The sequence below is a fragment of the Anas acuta genome, chromosome 4, assembly GCF_963932015.1.
Source record: "Anas acuta chromosome 4, bAnaAcu1.1, whole genome shotgun sequence".
Taxonomy (NCBI): domain Eukaryota; kingdom Metazoa; phylum Chordata; class Aves; order Anseriformes; family Anatidae; genus Anas; species Anas acuta.
Window position 1 is genome coordinate 43,045,030 of NC_088982.1, and position 17,854 is coordinate 43,062,883.

The window sequence follows — 17,854 nt, forward strand, 5'->3', positions numbered from 1 at the left end:
GATGGAAAAGAGGCAGGCAAAGTTGGGTCCTTCCTTTCCACTTCCTACTTTGGACTTCAAATAAGCAGCAGAAAATAAATCAGAGAAGTGTCACTGGTTCTAATTTCGTACAATGGTGGTCTTTTCCATGGTTAGCAAAGAAGCCATTTCCCCACCATCTGGTTGTATAGAATTCTCAGAAATTAATCCTCAGAAAGAGCCCATAAAACCATCTAGACTCGTGCTCTCTGTTCCCTACCAATTGCATTCTTAACCCCTTACTCATAAGACCTTTGGGAAGGCAGGAGTCTTCCAGAGTACTCAATTTGGTCAAGCATTTTACTGCATTGTCAGGTAAAAACTGTTCCCAATATCCTTCATCCTATTATCCTTTTTTTATTATTATTTTATTTTTATTTTATTTTATTACTGCTAATTCAACCTGATTTCTCCTTGCCCATCCCTTAATCCATACTTCCAGTGTCATCTCTGTTTCTAAAATGTTTCAGGACACTTTCATTCTCTATACTCCTTTTTGCTTGAATCCACATTTAACAAATAATTAAAAACAAAACAAAACAAAACAAAACAAAACAAAACAAACAAAAAAACATTAATTATAATTAAAGAAGGTTAGTTTCAAAATGGAAAGGATGAATCCAAATTTCTCCTGATCTGGGACTGCACAGCTCTGAGCTTTGGCAAATGTCCATATCTAATAATAACAATGTTCAATGACACAATGACTTTTAAAACGAGGTTTAAAAAATCTGTATAAGCCAGTAGCCACATTTGTCACCAAAAATTCCCAGTATTACAGAGAAGATGGATTATCATGAGAAGAAGTAATCCCATCAAACTGTCTGCTAATTCTATTAAAATTATGCAAGTGACAAGTACTCTCTTAAGCACTGAATAACCCTTTCAGAACTATCCCTATCTGTCAAAGCATGTTGATTTTGTACTAGCTCTCAGCAACTGGAGAATACATTACTCTCTATGTAGGTATATGCAGTACTAATTTTTAAAAGGACACAAAAGTTTTCACTTTAATGCTAGCATGTCATTGTCTATCTTGTTGCCTAAAGTAAATTGTTGTCTTTTTTTTTTTTTTTTTGTTTGTTTGTTTTTTTTCTCCCATGGGCAGTAGATATCTATTCATTATTTACAAAACACAACACTGCTTATATTATAATTCTTTCCTACTTTATGTATTCCGTTTAATAGCTAGTGTTTTAGTTTAACTTGATGAATTTTTATAATCAGAGTTTCCTATGTTATTGTACTTGTTTAACTGCTGCCAGTGGAAGGGCAGAGAGCCCTCAGACCACCAGTGTTCTGAGAGCCATTATGGTCTAGATCTGAGTGTGACCTTGATAGGAGTACTTGGAGAATACATTACATACATTTCAGTAAGTACTTGTGATCAAAAGTTGTAGTATGCCTAGCTTGCATAATTTCAAAATAATTGGAAAAGGTGATTTATCTCCTGCCAACATTTAAAGATCTTTATAAAAGTATGCAATATGTCCCAAAGTGTTAAACTGTGTCCTAAGGCTGCTAGATTTTACCCATTTGCATGGCCTTTTAAATCAGTCCTAAAGCTGTTGCTTTCAGTTATTTTTAATGTGGTCCACAAAACTGATAATGCTCCATTTTTACCATTCTCTTTGGTATCTATGCAATGACAAGAATTGTATCTTTGACCTTTAATCTAAAGAACATTCAGACAAGACTGAGAAAGTGCACATTTGGAAAAATTTCCTTCAGAGACAGGGGAGAGAAAAAAAGAGAGAAAGAGAGAGACTTAGCAAGGGAGCAAACAATAAAGCACCTCTTTCATTCTCTGTCTCCAGAGTCTCTCTGTGTGATATTTGGGAGATCCAAATGTGCAAGTGGTCTCAAGCAAACACAAAGAAAAGTAGCAGATTTCTAGCAAATGAATCTTTAAAAAGAATTAGAAAATATTGTTACCTGTCAGCACTAGGAAGTGGAAACAGACAAAATTTCTAATCTAAACTCTCAATCCAGAACACTACAAGTATCTTTTTTGAAGGCTGAGAAGGTTGGGTTAGTTTCTGCCACTGCAATTCTTTCTCCATCATCACCTCCCCACCCTCTATTTCCATGCATTTCAGGCTTGAAGTGGGAGTGGGATGAGAAGCATGAGAAGTCTGCTAGAAGAGCTCTGCTCTCATCTTTTCACCCTTGTCTCCTTTACTTGGCTCAAGTTGCACACATCTGCTTCGCCAGCTCTTTCTCTGGTGCCTTCTTCAATGGAGCCCCCCTGCCTGAAATTCCCTTCATGACCCAATCCACTGTGCCTCCACCCCTTATTCTTTAAAGTCTCCTCAAAATACTCTTGTCTCATAAAACCCTCCCATTGAGTCCATCAAAGGAGCACAGATAAAAAACAAACAACCCCCTGCAGCCTTAAGACATGAAAATGAGCCAAATGCAAGTGCTCAGTTACTCTTCCTTTTTAGACTTTCTTCCTGCACTGTTTGTCTTAATTTGTCTATCTAAACTGATTGTTAACTGTTCTTCTGCAGTTTTATACCTAGGCTGCAAGTTTCCCAGAACAGGATCTTCCTTTTAATAAACATAAAAGTCCATACAAGATAAAAACTCCTCTTGGCACAGAGAGAATTTCTGTTCAAATATTTTCTAACCGATTACTCAATATCAAAAATGACTGAAAAGCTCATGATGGGCTATCACAAGATGCCTATCACAATTTTTTTAGCTGAGAATTGCAGATAAGCATCTGGGTTTTCAGATGCTTCTAGAGACAAAGGATTGTATTCATCAGATACTTAGAGACACAAAGTAACTATAAACTCAACTTTTTCTGGCCAGGGAAACAGTTTTACAGATGTTTTCTGTTGTCGGAATGACTGAAACCATATGGGTGAATCTGGTCCCAAATCCTCTGAGATCCTCCAATCACTTGCTTTCACCTAGACAGCTGCAAATTTAATCAGTTGCACTCTGACATCTGAAATTTTTAAACTGTTATTTAAGTCTAGAAAAGCTCAGTCTGAATCACCTTTTTTTTTTCCTCCCCTTTTTCAGGATAGCATTCACCTCCATGCACAAGTCAGGCACAGGGCTGATTCACAAAGGCTGTCCCACTTACATGCCAGGTTTCAGTAAGACTGAAGTAAGGAAAAGGCCTTCTGCTGATCATTTGTAAGGTAAGAAGTTCATTCTTTGTTACCCCAGAATTTGGTTCCCAATATATGTAGAACTGAGGCTGAATTTCGACCAAGGTCATTGCACTGTGATTTTATTTGAAGATGTATTTTACTTCACAATTTTGAAGACCTCTGTACCACCTGCACTTGAGATGGCTGGATTTCTCTGTAGTTACATGTCTCAATTGGATGGTAAACATGTTGATTTGCTCATTATTGAGTGCATAATGGAAGAAGACCATTTTCATGATCCAGGGATGAAGTGTGAAAAATTTGCTGTTATGGAATACTTTGCTATGCTATTTTTAAAAGATATAAAATCACCTATCTAATCTACTTCAAAAAGCGATCTATAAATCACAGTAGATTACATCCTGACTCCCTCAGGCCATTTTGTGGGACAGAAAAAGATAATTATTTTATTTAATTTTAAAAATGTTTTCCTCTGGTCATGTATAAAACACGTGTAAATCAGAGACAATAATTTTGAAATCTATAAGCAAAACAAGGAACTATTTGCAAAATGCCATCAGATTTACGGGGGAAAACCTAGAAGCATCTCTTTAACCATTTCACTAACACTTGTCTTCTTTTTTCCACTGGAAGTTGTTTTCCATAGTAATGTAAGGCACAGCGTGTTCAGAAAAAAAATGAAAGCATGATTTTTAAACTGATGAAGTCTTTGGGATCTGTGCTAAATTATTTATTGTTTTGAGGAGCCTATATGCCAGATTTTTACTGTGAAGAAGTGGTGAGCACTCAGCAGCATGTCTCATATTGATCTCTTCATAAAGAGACTTACCCCTTGCTTGAAGATCTTACCTTTTTCAGGCTTGTAACTTGAAAGCTTTGAGGGCCTGATTACTCATGCATAGCATGTGTGCAACCACAACCAATTCTCTTCTCACCAGTCAGTTTTGAGCAAGGTGGGCAGGATGTGTTTTCACAATCTTCTTCTATCTTCTTTTTTTACCAGAAAATACCAATATTTGCCAAGGAGTTTAGTTTAAGATAATCATTTCAGGCTACAATTTTTGGTACCTTTCTTCTTCTTTGCTTGATCCTCTTTTTTTAAAAAAATAATAAATTAATAATAATAGTCTCAGTCTTTTTCTCATAGGGACACTGAAGGTAAAATGTAAAATGATGATAAAATCTAGAATGCAAGAAAATGTAGTTCTGGCCCAGAGCAGACGGCTACATATTAGAAAAACCACAGGCAGGTCAGACGAAGTCTGAAGAGATCAGAGTCTCCGTTTATAGTTGATCTTTGGCCAAACATATTGCAGGCAAATTTTGACATTGCACAGAAGGCCGGGTTTCTTATATAACTGAGTAACTGACCTGCCCAGCCTGAGAGCTGTCACTGTCACATTTATCTTTAGAAACTGTTGAATTTATATAACAATTCAAAACACCAGTTTTAAGGGGGAAGAGGTTTACCATATTCAGTTGACTAGTTGGTCTACAGAGTTCCACCAGCAAATGCACCTGTCTCTGTGCTCTGTAAAGCTGTTTTTCAAAAGAATTTATCCAAGCCAAAGGTATGAACAGTGGAAAAATGGGAGCAGCAAACAGCTTATGCAACTGACCTGCTAGTCCACATTCCACAAAGTAAAAGCTGAAAATTGGCATTTTTTAAAAATACTGTATGCAAAGACATTAAATTCCATATTCCCATATCAACTGTCTCTTTTTTTAACTACCTTTGCATGAAGTATTGTTGTTTTCCTCCCTCTAGGGTTCCATTTCCATATTTTATTTAGAACAAAATCTATTAACTCAAAGCATACCTTTTGTTTTCATTCAGCTTGCAATGGTTTTATTCACCACTATGTACAGACAAACGGATTGCATGCCGTTGTTGCATGCAAGTGAATAAATTTTTGTGTATTTAGTCTGCCAGTCCTCTGGCAGACAGGTAACTTGTTTTCTTTTCTTGGCTAGGTAAGACTGTTCTCCTTGTACAGGAAGGTAAAGGTTCTGGAAGGTTCTTGTATAGGAAGAAGGTAGAGGAGCAGGTGCTACAGCCTTTTCATGCTCAGAAACCCTTCATGTTCCAGTTCTTTGGTGGCAACATCCAAGCATTTTAGGCGGCAGCATTGTATTCTGTACCTGCAACATCAGTGTCAGCCTTATTGGTGGCTCCTGCCTGGTCATGATCCCGAAGAGCATATGTAACATGAAGAGGACATTACATAATACTGCATGTGTCTGAGAGCTATGGGGCTGAGAGATATCGAGGCTCCTGTCATGTGTTCCTAATCAACCCCAAATTTACCCTAGCATTTCAAGACTGGGTAGGGTAAATGGAAATTTGAATACTTAGCTATAACTACAAACTGCTTTGGTTATTTGCCTAATTTTCCACCATATTTTTCAAGCGCTTCTATTTTTACGATATTTCTTTCCACTGTTTTGCAGCAGTCAAGAGGGCAAATATACAGCCAGTATAAAAGTCTTACATCTCTTTGACAAGGCAATGACATTTATTTACTATCCTGTTTTTAAATCCTAGTTACAATAACACCAATGATTCTGTGAAATTCTCTCATGTTTCACTTATGTAAGAGAGATTAGTAGCATAGCTATTTGTTTTATTTGGCCATCTCATTGCTTATTGGGCCAAGAACTTGCCTAATTAGCCCTAGCTTGCAATAGAAGGAGAACTGGTGTTAAAGTAGCTTTCTGGTGTGTGAAAAACTTAACCTTTTCCAAACTTCACTTTAATCAAAACTGAACCAAAACGTAAAATGTTTCACAAGTTCCTATGAACAAGAAATTGTGAACATTTTCTTTCAGAACCTAAGGTATATAACACTTCCCAGATTAAGTATTTTCCCCAGAAGCTACATCAGCTCAGTAACATTGCTGTTTTCCACAGTTTCACTGATGCAAGAAAAGTCATTTCTGCTGAACAGCTGCCTGCAACTCCAAAGTTGTGGTCTGTGCTATAGTTAAAGTTTCCTGGCCTTTTCTGCTCCCCTTGCCAAGCAGAGAGGTAGGAAGAGTAGCTCATTCCTAGTTGATGACCCTGGACTCCCAAGGACCCCGGCTCAGGAGCAGGCTGGTCAGAAAGCCACCAAATGAAATCCTGGACTGTATTTGGCAAATATTTTGTGCCAGAAGTCTTTCAGGCTCAACACAGCAGAATTTTGTTGTTTGTTGCTGTTGTTAGAAATTGTTATGAATAGCACTAACTGAGAACAGCATGGGGTTGTCCCACTCCAGGGGAAATTCTGGGAGTTCAGAAGAAATCCCTGTAAATAGGTTACAGAGAAGAGTAAATACTGTCTTCCGTATCTGTGCCAGTGAAACCGGCAGGATCATGCCCAGGGCACATACTAAAAGAGAGACTGTTGTGTGTGGAATGATGATAAGAGACTATTTTCCAGCTTCTATCTTGTGTCATGATCAGGGCTATAAAAACGATGCACAGCATATATGGCAGGCTTCCATAGTTGCTGAAACCAGGCACTGCTGTTATAAGTCCCATTTCCTCCCTGTCCTTTTTGATGACAGTGTGACTGAGCCACAGTCACAGCAGCATCCTCTGCAAAAGTGAGCACTGGAAAGGGTGGAGTTTGCGCGTCCCTCCTTTGGGATTATCTACATGCCAGCCAGGTTTGACTGGGCCCCTCATCTCTAAACACCTAGAAGATGCAAAGATGCTGTTGATGGCACTGCTATAAACCAATTTTAGAATTCATTATTCATTTTTGTTTCTGACCATGAACAAGAACTCCAAAAAAGGATGGTTGTGTGTCATTAATATTACCTTTAGCTAGTTTCATAATTGCCAACATCTGGTGGCCCAATCAGGGTCATATGTTATTAGGCTGTATTTGTATACTTACATATATGCCATGGCGTCTCTCTCTCTCCATGTATAGACATATGTATGTAAGTGTATATACACCTTAAAATATACTTCTCAAAAGGAGGCCAATTTGCGGTCTATTGGCAAGACAGCACTTGAAGGTGTACAAAGAAGGGACAACATGTAAAGTTGTGAACAGATGCTACTGTTATCTGAATATGCATGCATGCATGTGTGCACATCTGAACCTGCTACCCTCTGTGGTTGCATTTCTGAGCCTGCACATGATGCCGTGCAATGCTAATGGTGACAAGAGACATCTGCATCAAAATTTGCTGCTCTGTTAGATCTGGGCCTGAGGGTGATGGGTAAGCGGGCATAAACTGAAGTAACTATAAGTAGTAGTGAGACCCTTGGAAAGCAAGATATCACATTTCCAAAGGATAGTGTGTTTTGTTCTACAAATGCAATTTGTGCTTGTAATTTCTCAGCTGCATTTGCACTAATAAGAAAAGGGGGCATTTTCCCCTGTGTTCACCTCAGAAATCCTAGGCTCAATAGCTGCTCCTTCTGTAGATACACCACTGTGTCTGGGCGCAGTGGGAGGAAAGGGATGTTCCTCCATCTGTATGAAGATGCCATACCCCTTTGCCATGTTTTACATGCAGTCTACCCCAGAACAGAAACAGTAAACACCAAAACAGCAGATACTTTGTCCCTGTAACATGGAGCTTTATGAGCTGCTGTAGTATACTCTAAGCCAATGTTTGCATTAGTAGTTTCAAAGTCCAGCTAGTGCACGGCCTGGTCCTAAATGTTTAGACCCAAGGCAGTAACCACATTGAACTTGACTTCTTGCGTCAGAAAGCCTAGGTTTCATAAGAACTATTTCCTCAATATTAGTTATTATAAATTAATGTTTGTTGTATTCATCATTGAATTATGTTCAATACTACTATTCCACTTGACTTTATTTTATTTTATTTTGTTCTTTTGTATTTGTTCTGCACAGAAGACTTCAGGAGAAAGAGATCAAGAGTGAATGTGCATTGATGTCAACAGAAACTAGGGCTTCCTACCCCAGTTCCCAGAGTGAAGGCGAATATCCCACATGTGCAGTGAATCCAGTGATGGTTGTACAGTTCATGACATGCACTGTGCATAGCTGGTACAAATCCTGTGGAACGGAAGAATGACTATTCCCTGGGGTAGGGGAAAAGTCAGGGATAAGGGTAACCTTTGGGACAACAGATTGGAAGGATTAAACAGGAGAAGGGAAAGACAGTAGCTCCAAGGAGGGATAAAGCAGAAGAGAACTGAGAGTATCTGAGAGGACAAAGTGAGAAGGTGCTACCAGAGCATACCTTCTCACATAATATACAAAGAGCTTATAACTGTACTAATAAATGTTATCATTGTTAATTATGCTTGTTACTATATTAATAACTATCATAATCATTGTGATGGTAAGATTATTAACATATCTGTAATAACTATGCTAATTAGTTCATTAATAATTCAATTGCTGTAGTGTCCAGAACTCTGACATTCCTTTACTGTCCTGGACATTGCTAACAAACTGTTGGTGCGTCTCCACTTGCCTTCAGGGCCAACAGGTTCATCACTGAGAATGAACCTGTGTTCTGAATCCAGAAAACCTGACTCTGCTGCTAAACTGATTTGTACCACATGTTGAAATTTCACGATGAGGAATTCTTCATTTTGAGTTCTCTAGGTATTTAGGATTCAGCATTTAAAAATATGACACTAAGTACCCTTAACTTTGTGAAGTGCCTGTAGAAGTGCCTGACTGGGCAGAACTGTAGTTCTTGCTGTTTATCTGAGATACCTGAAGGGAACTTACCTTTTTTAAGATGATGTTGAGCATCTTCCTAAGAGAGGAAAGTTCTGCTAGCAGTTCCCTCTGACAGCAGCATATCTTGAACTGGTAATGATTCAGTCCATTGGACAGCACCAGCAGTAGTAGGTCAGGATGGATGCATTTACACATACTTCAGGATGAGTTCTCCTGCAATTTTGACAAATATAATCTTGAATAGCTGTTAACAGTTTGCTAAAAAAGATGTCTTTAAATGCCCAGTAACTTTTGCTTTTTAAGGGTAAAGCACCATCAATGTCATTTCAAATGTCCTGCAAATTCTCAGGCATTCACTGAAGATCTGCATTAATATTGGCTCATGGAGACTACAGCAGCAGAGAGGTTCATCCTGCAACATCCTTGTAATGTAATCCCATTATGGTTGGGTGCCTGGTTTCCTTCACTACTCCAGTAACCATCATGCTAGAGGCTAAGGGGAAAAGTGAGAAGGGGAATTGTGTACTTTGACTTCATCTTAAGATGGAGCTGGGAGAGCACTGAGGGTCCCTTCATTTTGTTACAGCCAGAGGTACCAAAAACTTTCCTTTTCTGAGATGGAGAGGCTGGGTGTGGGGGCAAAGGGAAAAGAAAGAGGATGAGACAAGGGTTCATGCAGAGACATTTCAGAATGTCTTAAAAGATGCAGAAAAATGAAGAGTTCATTTTTCCGCAGATCACTTTAACATTATTTTTAACCTCACTACTTTCATAATGACCCCTCTGGAAGGGTGAAACATGCATTCTTACCAGCTCTTTTTATTCAACTTAAAACATGCGTGCTGAGTTGTTGTTGGCTTTTACACTTGGGAAGTAAAAAGGAGCAGGATGTTAAGGGAAAATATATTTCTGAAGCATTATTTGTTAAAATGTCTACAGAAGAATTTTGTGGCCTTCACAAATAGATGAAAGTGAAACAGCTCACAGCTTGACCTTCCAACCTTTCCTGGGGTCTCAGTAGGTGATACTGCAAAACCTGGAGCTGTCTGTTTCTGGTTTAAATTGCATTACATTAGATTTGCACCATAGCTTACCTTCTTCCTAACCCCCACACAAATGACGGGTTGCCCCATAGTCTCATGAGACTGTCAGGGATATGTGTCCCAGGACAGTCCTTGCAAAGCATGTCAGTTCTGAATTTTGCTGCAGGAAATTATGAATTCTTAATAAAACAGTCAACAGTGAGAACAGGCAATGAATCTGGGGTTCCTGCAGCAAGCTAGATGTAGAAGATGATGACAACACATGGGTAGAACTGAAAATGTGAACTGAAAAAGAAGACTCCAAACCCTCAGCCAAGTAGGAAACACAAGTTCATTAGCACTCCGCCCCAAATAAATGAAGATGTTGCCAGACATCTTCGACACTTCCACACAGGTGGAGACAAGGCTGGGCAGTATTAATGGATTGGATTATCTCCATGTTGTATATGATATATATATATATATATGTTATGATATATATGATATAATCCATACCTCCATATGGATATGGATTATGGATATGGAGATATGGAATAATATCCATACCTACACTTGGACTTTAAGGAACTGTGTCTTAATGATGTTGGCATGTTCCTGATGCTTGTACAGTTCAGACAGAACAGATCTTCATCAACTTGCTATAGTATTCTGATGATCTAGACTCCCTGGTATGTCCTAGACCTACACTATTTCAAAAAAAAATTGATAACTATAAAAACTGTCATCTAAAGAAAGACATACTCATGATTTAGGAGGTGTGTATAGAAAAATCTATATAGAAAATTTGGTATGGAATGATAGCTGTATCAATGGGGACAGTGAAAAAAACAAAGGAAAAGATATACGTTAATATGATATCAATCCATGAAGACTTGCCACACCACTATGTTTAAATATCATTGAAGTGAGATGTTTCTCAAAATGTCAGAAACGAAAGGTTTCATCCTTCCAACTCAATCAATATTATTAACCTTTTATTTCCTAGAAGCTCAGATGAGGTCCCTGCAGAAATTTTATCAGTGTGGAGTCCACAAAGTTTTTCCTTGTGCAACCATGAGTTAAGACTATAATTACAATAGCCAGAAATGTAGGCTCAGGAAACCTGTTCAGCTAAAAATGGAGATAGTTATAACCAGGGATTGAACTGATCATAAAATTTCATGTATTTTTTCAACCACTAAGTTAGAAGAGGAAATTGAGACAACTCCAGATGCAAGCTCAGCATCCCCTTATTCTGTTTTAAGATAAGGATATTAAATACACATCGTAATTACCCAAGCAGAATCCATAATGTAGATCAATAGTCTTACTGCTTCAGAAAAGCTAGACTTGATGAGTGTGAAGTGTAGCTAATAGACAAATTTCATACCAATAAAGTCTCCATTTCTCATGTCTGTATCTGCATATATTAATTACTGATAATTAACATGCTAATTAACCTCTTAGAATTCAACAAAAATCAGCATTCTTCGATATTTATGTCATGTCTAACTATGTCTGTTACAGAAGGCAGGAAAAATCTCAGCAATTTTAGGATCACAATGCAGGTCTGGCTTTAAGGGTTAGGGCAAGGCAAAGTGTTTTGTTTCTGTCCCTAAAGTCTGACTTTTAGGTCAGACTTTTTTCAGTTTTTCAAACCTTTTAAGAGGCTCTGCTTTCTCTTGTTGTATCTTCTGATATACCCCATGTAGAGGGACATAGTATATCCTGCTACAAATGTATATGATTTTAGATGTAAGTGAAGAATAGAGAGCTAAGTTCCTAGGTATTTTTCTAAGCTATTAAATGTGAATTGTTTCCTGGTTGTTGGTTTAGAGTAAAGGCATTTATTAGAAACTGGGCCTGGCAATGTTTTCCCCCTAAAGGTACATGTACTTCTGGAACACATTTTTTGTTCCAATTATTGATATTCTGAAAAATCCTCCAAGTTAGCCCCTCCTTTCCAATGTCCATGAAGAAAAAGAGCAGCCACTGAGAACAGGGTGATCATACACCTCCTTGCATGGCTATGGCTGCTGGAGGTGAAATGAGGGGCTCAAGACTATATTTTGGCAAAGTCAAGTGATTCTCTACTCTATGCATTATGTCCTGGGGAATAAAAACACTTACAATCTCCAGACTTCCAATCTCCATCTGACACTTAGTCAGTGGGATTTGAGGTGGAAAGAATAAACACAGACGGTTAGAGTCCAGTCTTTGACCCCAGGAACGGCTGGAGACTTCTGGCTTGGATTTTGTAGTCACCTACTGCTAACCGGCCATAATACATCTTTTAAAATTTCAGAAGGTCTTCCAAGTTGAGTTGGGTATGTTTATTAAATGTACTGCTTACCCACCTCTCTTTCACAAGCACAGCAGTCTAGTGCCCTTTGTAAGCTTTGCATGGAAGGTATAAAGTTCATGCTCAGATTCCATGCCTTCCGTTGATGATTTTCCACAATATTGCATAATTCTACCCAGAGTTCTTCTAAACAGATTTAAAGCCTGTCCCTTATTCAGGGAACTTCCAGTATAAATATGAGAGAGAAAAAACACCAAATCAGGGAAAAGATACCAGAGCAAGACAGGAAGCACAAGTGATTGTTGATAAAAAGGACTGTTTGCTGGAGGTGGCAAAGGAGCAGGTAATCAGACACTGCATCCTTGGATCACAGAATGTGCCAGGTGGCCATGAACCCTGGGGTTTTGGCTTGGCCACTGCAGAGATAAGGCCAGCTGCAAAGCTTGGATCCCAATCAAATGTTTGCAATCCAAACACCCTGAGAGTCGGGGTTATTTGGCATGGATCCATGTCTAGTTGATATTAATGTTTATTGCCCCTCGGCCATTTGGAAACTAACTTTCATAATTCACACCTCAGCAGTGCATGTTTGGCTGTCCTGATGGCAGGCTACAAATCCAACTCTGCTATCTAGCAGCACTCCTTTCAGCTCTGTGAAGCTGCCTTGCATGTAGCTTACATATTACAGCTGACAAGGGATGAATGACAACTTCATGGCTCACTGTTAGAAGCTTAGCCAAAAATGCACAAAAGGCGTTTCTCCTGCTAGGGCTTTCATCTTTCACATCCACTCAACACTTTTTACAGCAATTCTTTGGGTGAGAAGATCACTGTCCTCTTTGCTTGCCTTCCTTTCCAGAAGTCTCACTTGGCACACTGGCTATTGACAGCTGTTTCATTGGTTCCTTGGTTGCATGACTTAGAGGTTTAAGAGGGCTCTGAACTGATTGCTTTCCTCTTTTATATGGCTTAGACCTATCCTGTGATATTGAAACCTTCCTGTTAATAGTGCTTAAAGATTGGAATAGATTTACCGTTCACTTTATGCTTGTCAAATAACAAGACCAAAAGAGAACAGTCTGGAATCATGCTCCTTGGAGCAGCGGGAGAAGCCAATCATCATAATGAATAAAGTTACTTCAATATCTCAATGAAGAATTCAGCCCAAGATCCTCCTGTTTCATTTTATTCCTCTGGCAAAAATTATATTTTATTAACTGGACTTTTACATTTAAGTCTACTCTATCCTTTCAGAGATATATTTCACAGAGTCTACTTCAAGGATCATGTTGGATACCTAATAATTTCTTCTTCTTCTGTGAGCAGCCATTTCATGTATTAGACCATAAATATTGCTTGGGTTCAGTCTGCAGCCCACATTTGCTCTCTCTGTTAGATCTCCTTACTTGATGCTGGAAAGCCAGAGTAAATGTTGTCTTAACAGTACTTTCTTCTGCTTACTGCTTGCTCTTCCTCTGTTCTGAGTCTTTCCTTCCCCTATTCATAATTTGTCTTGCTAAGTATTGATGGGCATCTTCATGGGTAGTGAAAAGTGAAGGAGGTAGCAGTACTAAGAAATACTGTTTTCTCCAGTGCTACTAAAATAAATCAGTCCTCGAGACTGCTTGCCTTATAAAGAATGAAGTGTACTAACTAACCTGGGCAATGAAAGCTGAACTTCCCTTGGTAGTCTCCTCATTTATGTTATATGATAGGGTCGAGCTTGGCCTGTTTCTGGCCTCAAACTCTGTAATAACTAGCATGACTAGTGAAAGTATCCCCTGTGTGAGACACCCACTACCCAAATTGCCCTGCTTTCAACATTGTCAATCTCTCTTTAAAGAAAAAAAAAAGCCAACAAACAAAAAGAGAAAACAACACAAAAAAAAAAACAACAAACACAACCTCAGTTTGGATGAATCAATGTTACAATGAACCAGTTTTCTTTCTAATGCTAACAGAGAGCACTAGCATCTCAGGCTCCTGATGACTTGACCTAAATAACCTTTTGATTGCCCTGTTGGCTTCTGTTGTCAGGAGAGGACACTTCCCCTGTTCAGGAGCACTTCATGATTACTAGTTTTTCTGGAGTTTTTAATACATATACATACACATACACACACACACACACACGTACACGTACACGTACACGTACACGTACACATATACATATACATATACATATACATATACATATACATATACATATACATATACATATACATATACATATACATATACAAAGAGCGAGCAGGGGCTCTATTTTCATCTTTCTCACCCCCTGTGTGTTCCCCGTCCACTCTGAGCTCGGCTGGCACGAAGTACTGCCAAGTCAGGCTTACGGAAGTGCTGAAGTTTCACACCCAGTCATCAGTGTATAAATGACCATACAAGGTGAAAAACAGTTTTCCAGTCATGGAAGTAAACATCCATGATAAATCCCCAAGTAAAATATATATATATATATTTTTTTTTAATGAAGTCACCATTTCAAAACAGCCCAATATCTTTTCTCTTTTTTCTCTCTCGTTTTTTTTTTTTTTTCAGTGGCTGCCACTTTCCCTGGCCTGCACCTGGATCTGCACAGCCGTCCTGCCTGGAGCAGCTGAGGGCAGCTGAGGAAAATGTCACTGGGAGGCATTTTCCCACTCTTATTACTCCAGCTCTTGCCTGGCCACCAGCCAGAACAGGCTTTGGCATAGCTTATAGCAGTCTTAAAATACTTGAGCCTGCGAATTGTGTAGCTAGCTGGTGAAAGAGCCAAGGGACTGGTGGTGCTCTATGCAACACCACCAGACATCTGTACCCCAGGAACCAGCCTCTGGGCATTTGGGGTCCCTCCAGGTGCCCCTCAGGGCAGGGATGGGGACATAGAGTGCAGAGTGATCTAGCCTGGCTTCACACACCCTCTGGTGGCATTTCCTCATGCTGAGGAGACTCTGGGCTGCTCTCAAGGTCTATTCATCCTTGCAACATCCCTGCTGCACAGAGAGGTCCCAAAGCGAAGTGCAGGGCACCCATGTGTCTTTAGGTAGCACCCTTTCAGCATGGAGTTTAATGAGACTACAGCTGGACTAATTACAGAAAGCAACTGTTTGTAGATTAGCACCTTGATATTCACTATCTGTTTCAAACTTGGCATCTCTTTCCACACCACCTTCCCCAGCATGTTTTCTCTACTACTGGAGACGGCCCTGCTGCAAGGAATGTGTGCAGATCAGACCCCAGTTTAGGTTTGAATTTAACCTTTGATGATGAGAAACACAATAATCTGAGTGAGGAAATATGACTAGACAATTAGTCTTGCATGTATATAGCTCCTTGTGGAGAGGAGCTCTGTCTCCTGCTTGAATTTGAATCTGAGTTACAGAAAAACATTGGTCTCCAGCATAGCCTTGAGATTTACATGGCGCTGTTTCCATTTAGATCTGCTGAGGTTAGAGATAATTTGTACACCCTAAATACATATTACATCATGCTAATGAATTCACAGTAGTCAAAAGCAATCTATACAGAACAGATCTGAAAAGGCAAAATACATAATATTAATATATTTTAAATAAAATCTATCAAGAATCTTGTAAATCACAGTTAAATTAATATAACAATGCAGACTTTTAAAAGGATGTTTTCAACAATATTTACTATAAATTTTTACTTTAGTATTTATTTCATCAAAACAATTATTTATGATCTTGTGCAATGTACAGTCATTAGTATCTTCTTTTCTAAGATGCCAAGTAATAAATGGAGATATAATTTTCATGCTTCTCTGTATACCTACTTAGTTTGCATACAAACAACTCCATATGTTTCAGTGCATAGGATGATCAGGCCCTGCAGTGGAGGAGACACTGAGAATACTCATTAAACCCAATTAATTGTAAATTGGATTGTTGCTTTATCATCAGCCCAACCTTGTCACCTCAAAGTCTTCTAATTTGTAGTGTGACCTCATAACCTCTCTCTCTTAGTGTATATGAAATAATGATGCATATTATTTAAGCAGTATTTTAGCATTTTTTTGACTTTTTTTTTTTAGATTAAAAAAAGAAAGAAAGAAAAAGAAAAGAATATGAGTATTGCAAGATTTTATGTTCTTCTCTCTCTTTTTCTTTTTTTCTCTCTCAACTTAATCCTGTCTTCAGTGATGTCAATGGCAACACTTACACTGGTATTAAAAAGGATCCATAGTGTATAGAAGGAAATGTGACCCGGACTAGTAGGAGCCACAGAGGAACAAAAATTTTCTCCCCTGAAGGAAACTAAAGAGGGAGAAAGAAGAAAACAAATGAAATGAAAATACTGCATGTCTGACCCTATTTACTTTCTAGGAAATTACATTAATATCACGTAGAAAACCTCAGTGCAATTTTGAAGCTTAATCAGATACATACATGTGTGCACACACTCACAACCCTGCAGAAGGCAGTCAAGCTGTGAATAACAGATATTTGTCCAAGCATCCTTCCCCTTTGCCCTTGCTGATAATCTTTATTGCCGTTGTATATTCATAAGCAAGTATATTAGGCTTTTTAGTCTTCTAACACACCAGACGTTAACCTTCAACAAGGTAGTTTTAAATCTTTATTTTCTTCCCTGATTATAACTTCCAGTGCAAAAAATAAATAAATAATTCCTTTTTTGTTTATGAAGAAAAATCTTGACAAGTGGGGAAATGTCTTATTAATAACTGGCTCTTTTAAAGATCTGCATTTGTTAAAGCACTGCAGAAATTATATTTTTTGTACCAAAAGATGAATCTGACTTAGAATCTGTGTCTCCCATAGCCAGTTCTCACTGAAAAATGAGTTCTATACTCATTCTGAGTTTCTGGGGGAATTGTACAATTCTCTGTTTTTTAATGTAGTTGGAGCTATAAGAATTGCTAGAGAGAGCAAGCATGGCATTTGGACAATTTTAGATATACCTGTTTACACACACTGTTCAGCACAGACTTCCTCTGTAATATTCCTCTACTCATATTACTAGGGTTTTTGTCCTTTGAAAGGGATATTTTCTACCCATGCTGTACATCATGATTCAAAATTTTCATGTTGACATGTCCTCCACCCCACCAGTTTTTTGTATTTCTTCTCTTTTTGTAAACTGAAAGACATTTTCTTAATGTATCAATGTGTGTATCTACAGTGTATGAATTGTCTTTCACAGAAACTTCTCCACTCTCTGCCCATGGCTGAGCCATGTGCACTTTTGATTACAACTCAATACAATATTGTAAGTGATCTATTTTTAACAAGGACAGTCTTGATTTTGCTGAGCATTTCATACTGGCACCTTTTAAAGGAAATGACATCACCGTAGATGTATTTCAGAGCTCATTCCAAAGAGACCCATTCCCTTCTCAGGAGACTACAAAGCATCCATGTAAAGAAGATGCAGCAGCTTTTAAAACATGGGCAACACTAGGCAAGTCAGGGAAGAAGGGGTAAAGAGGTGCTGTGTGGTCAGCTCTGTGTGACTGCCATCTGGTGAAATCCTGTCAAGCCACCATGCGATGACATGAGGCCCCCCAAAGTATTAAGAAGCTTTGTTCTTAACCTTTCCAAATGAGGGCACTTCTTTATGGTTTGGGTGACAGAACACTGGCACAGGTTGCCCAGAGAGGCTGTGGAGTCTCCTTCTCTGGAGATATTCAAAACCTGCCTGGATGTGATCCTGTGCAATGTGCTCTAGGTGATAATGCTTGGCACAGGG

At 38.7% G+C, this 17,854-nt stretch overlaps 1 long non-coding RNA gene across 1 annotated transcript in view; it reads right to left on the bottom strand.

The window, feature by feature from the left end:
* Nucleotides 1-1,074: 1,074 nt before the first annotated feature.
* LOC137856047 (uncharacterized) overlaps nucleotides 1,075-17,854 on the bottom strand; it is a 43,486-nt gene continuing 26,706 nt past the window's right edge. The window contains exon 4 of the long non-coding RNA XR_011096157.1: nucleotides 1,075-9,025. This is a non-coding gene — a long non-coding RNA (uncharacterized lncRNA). The remainder of the gene's footprint in view (nucleotides 9,026-17,854) is intronic.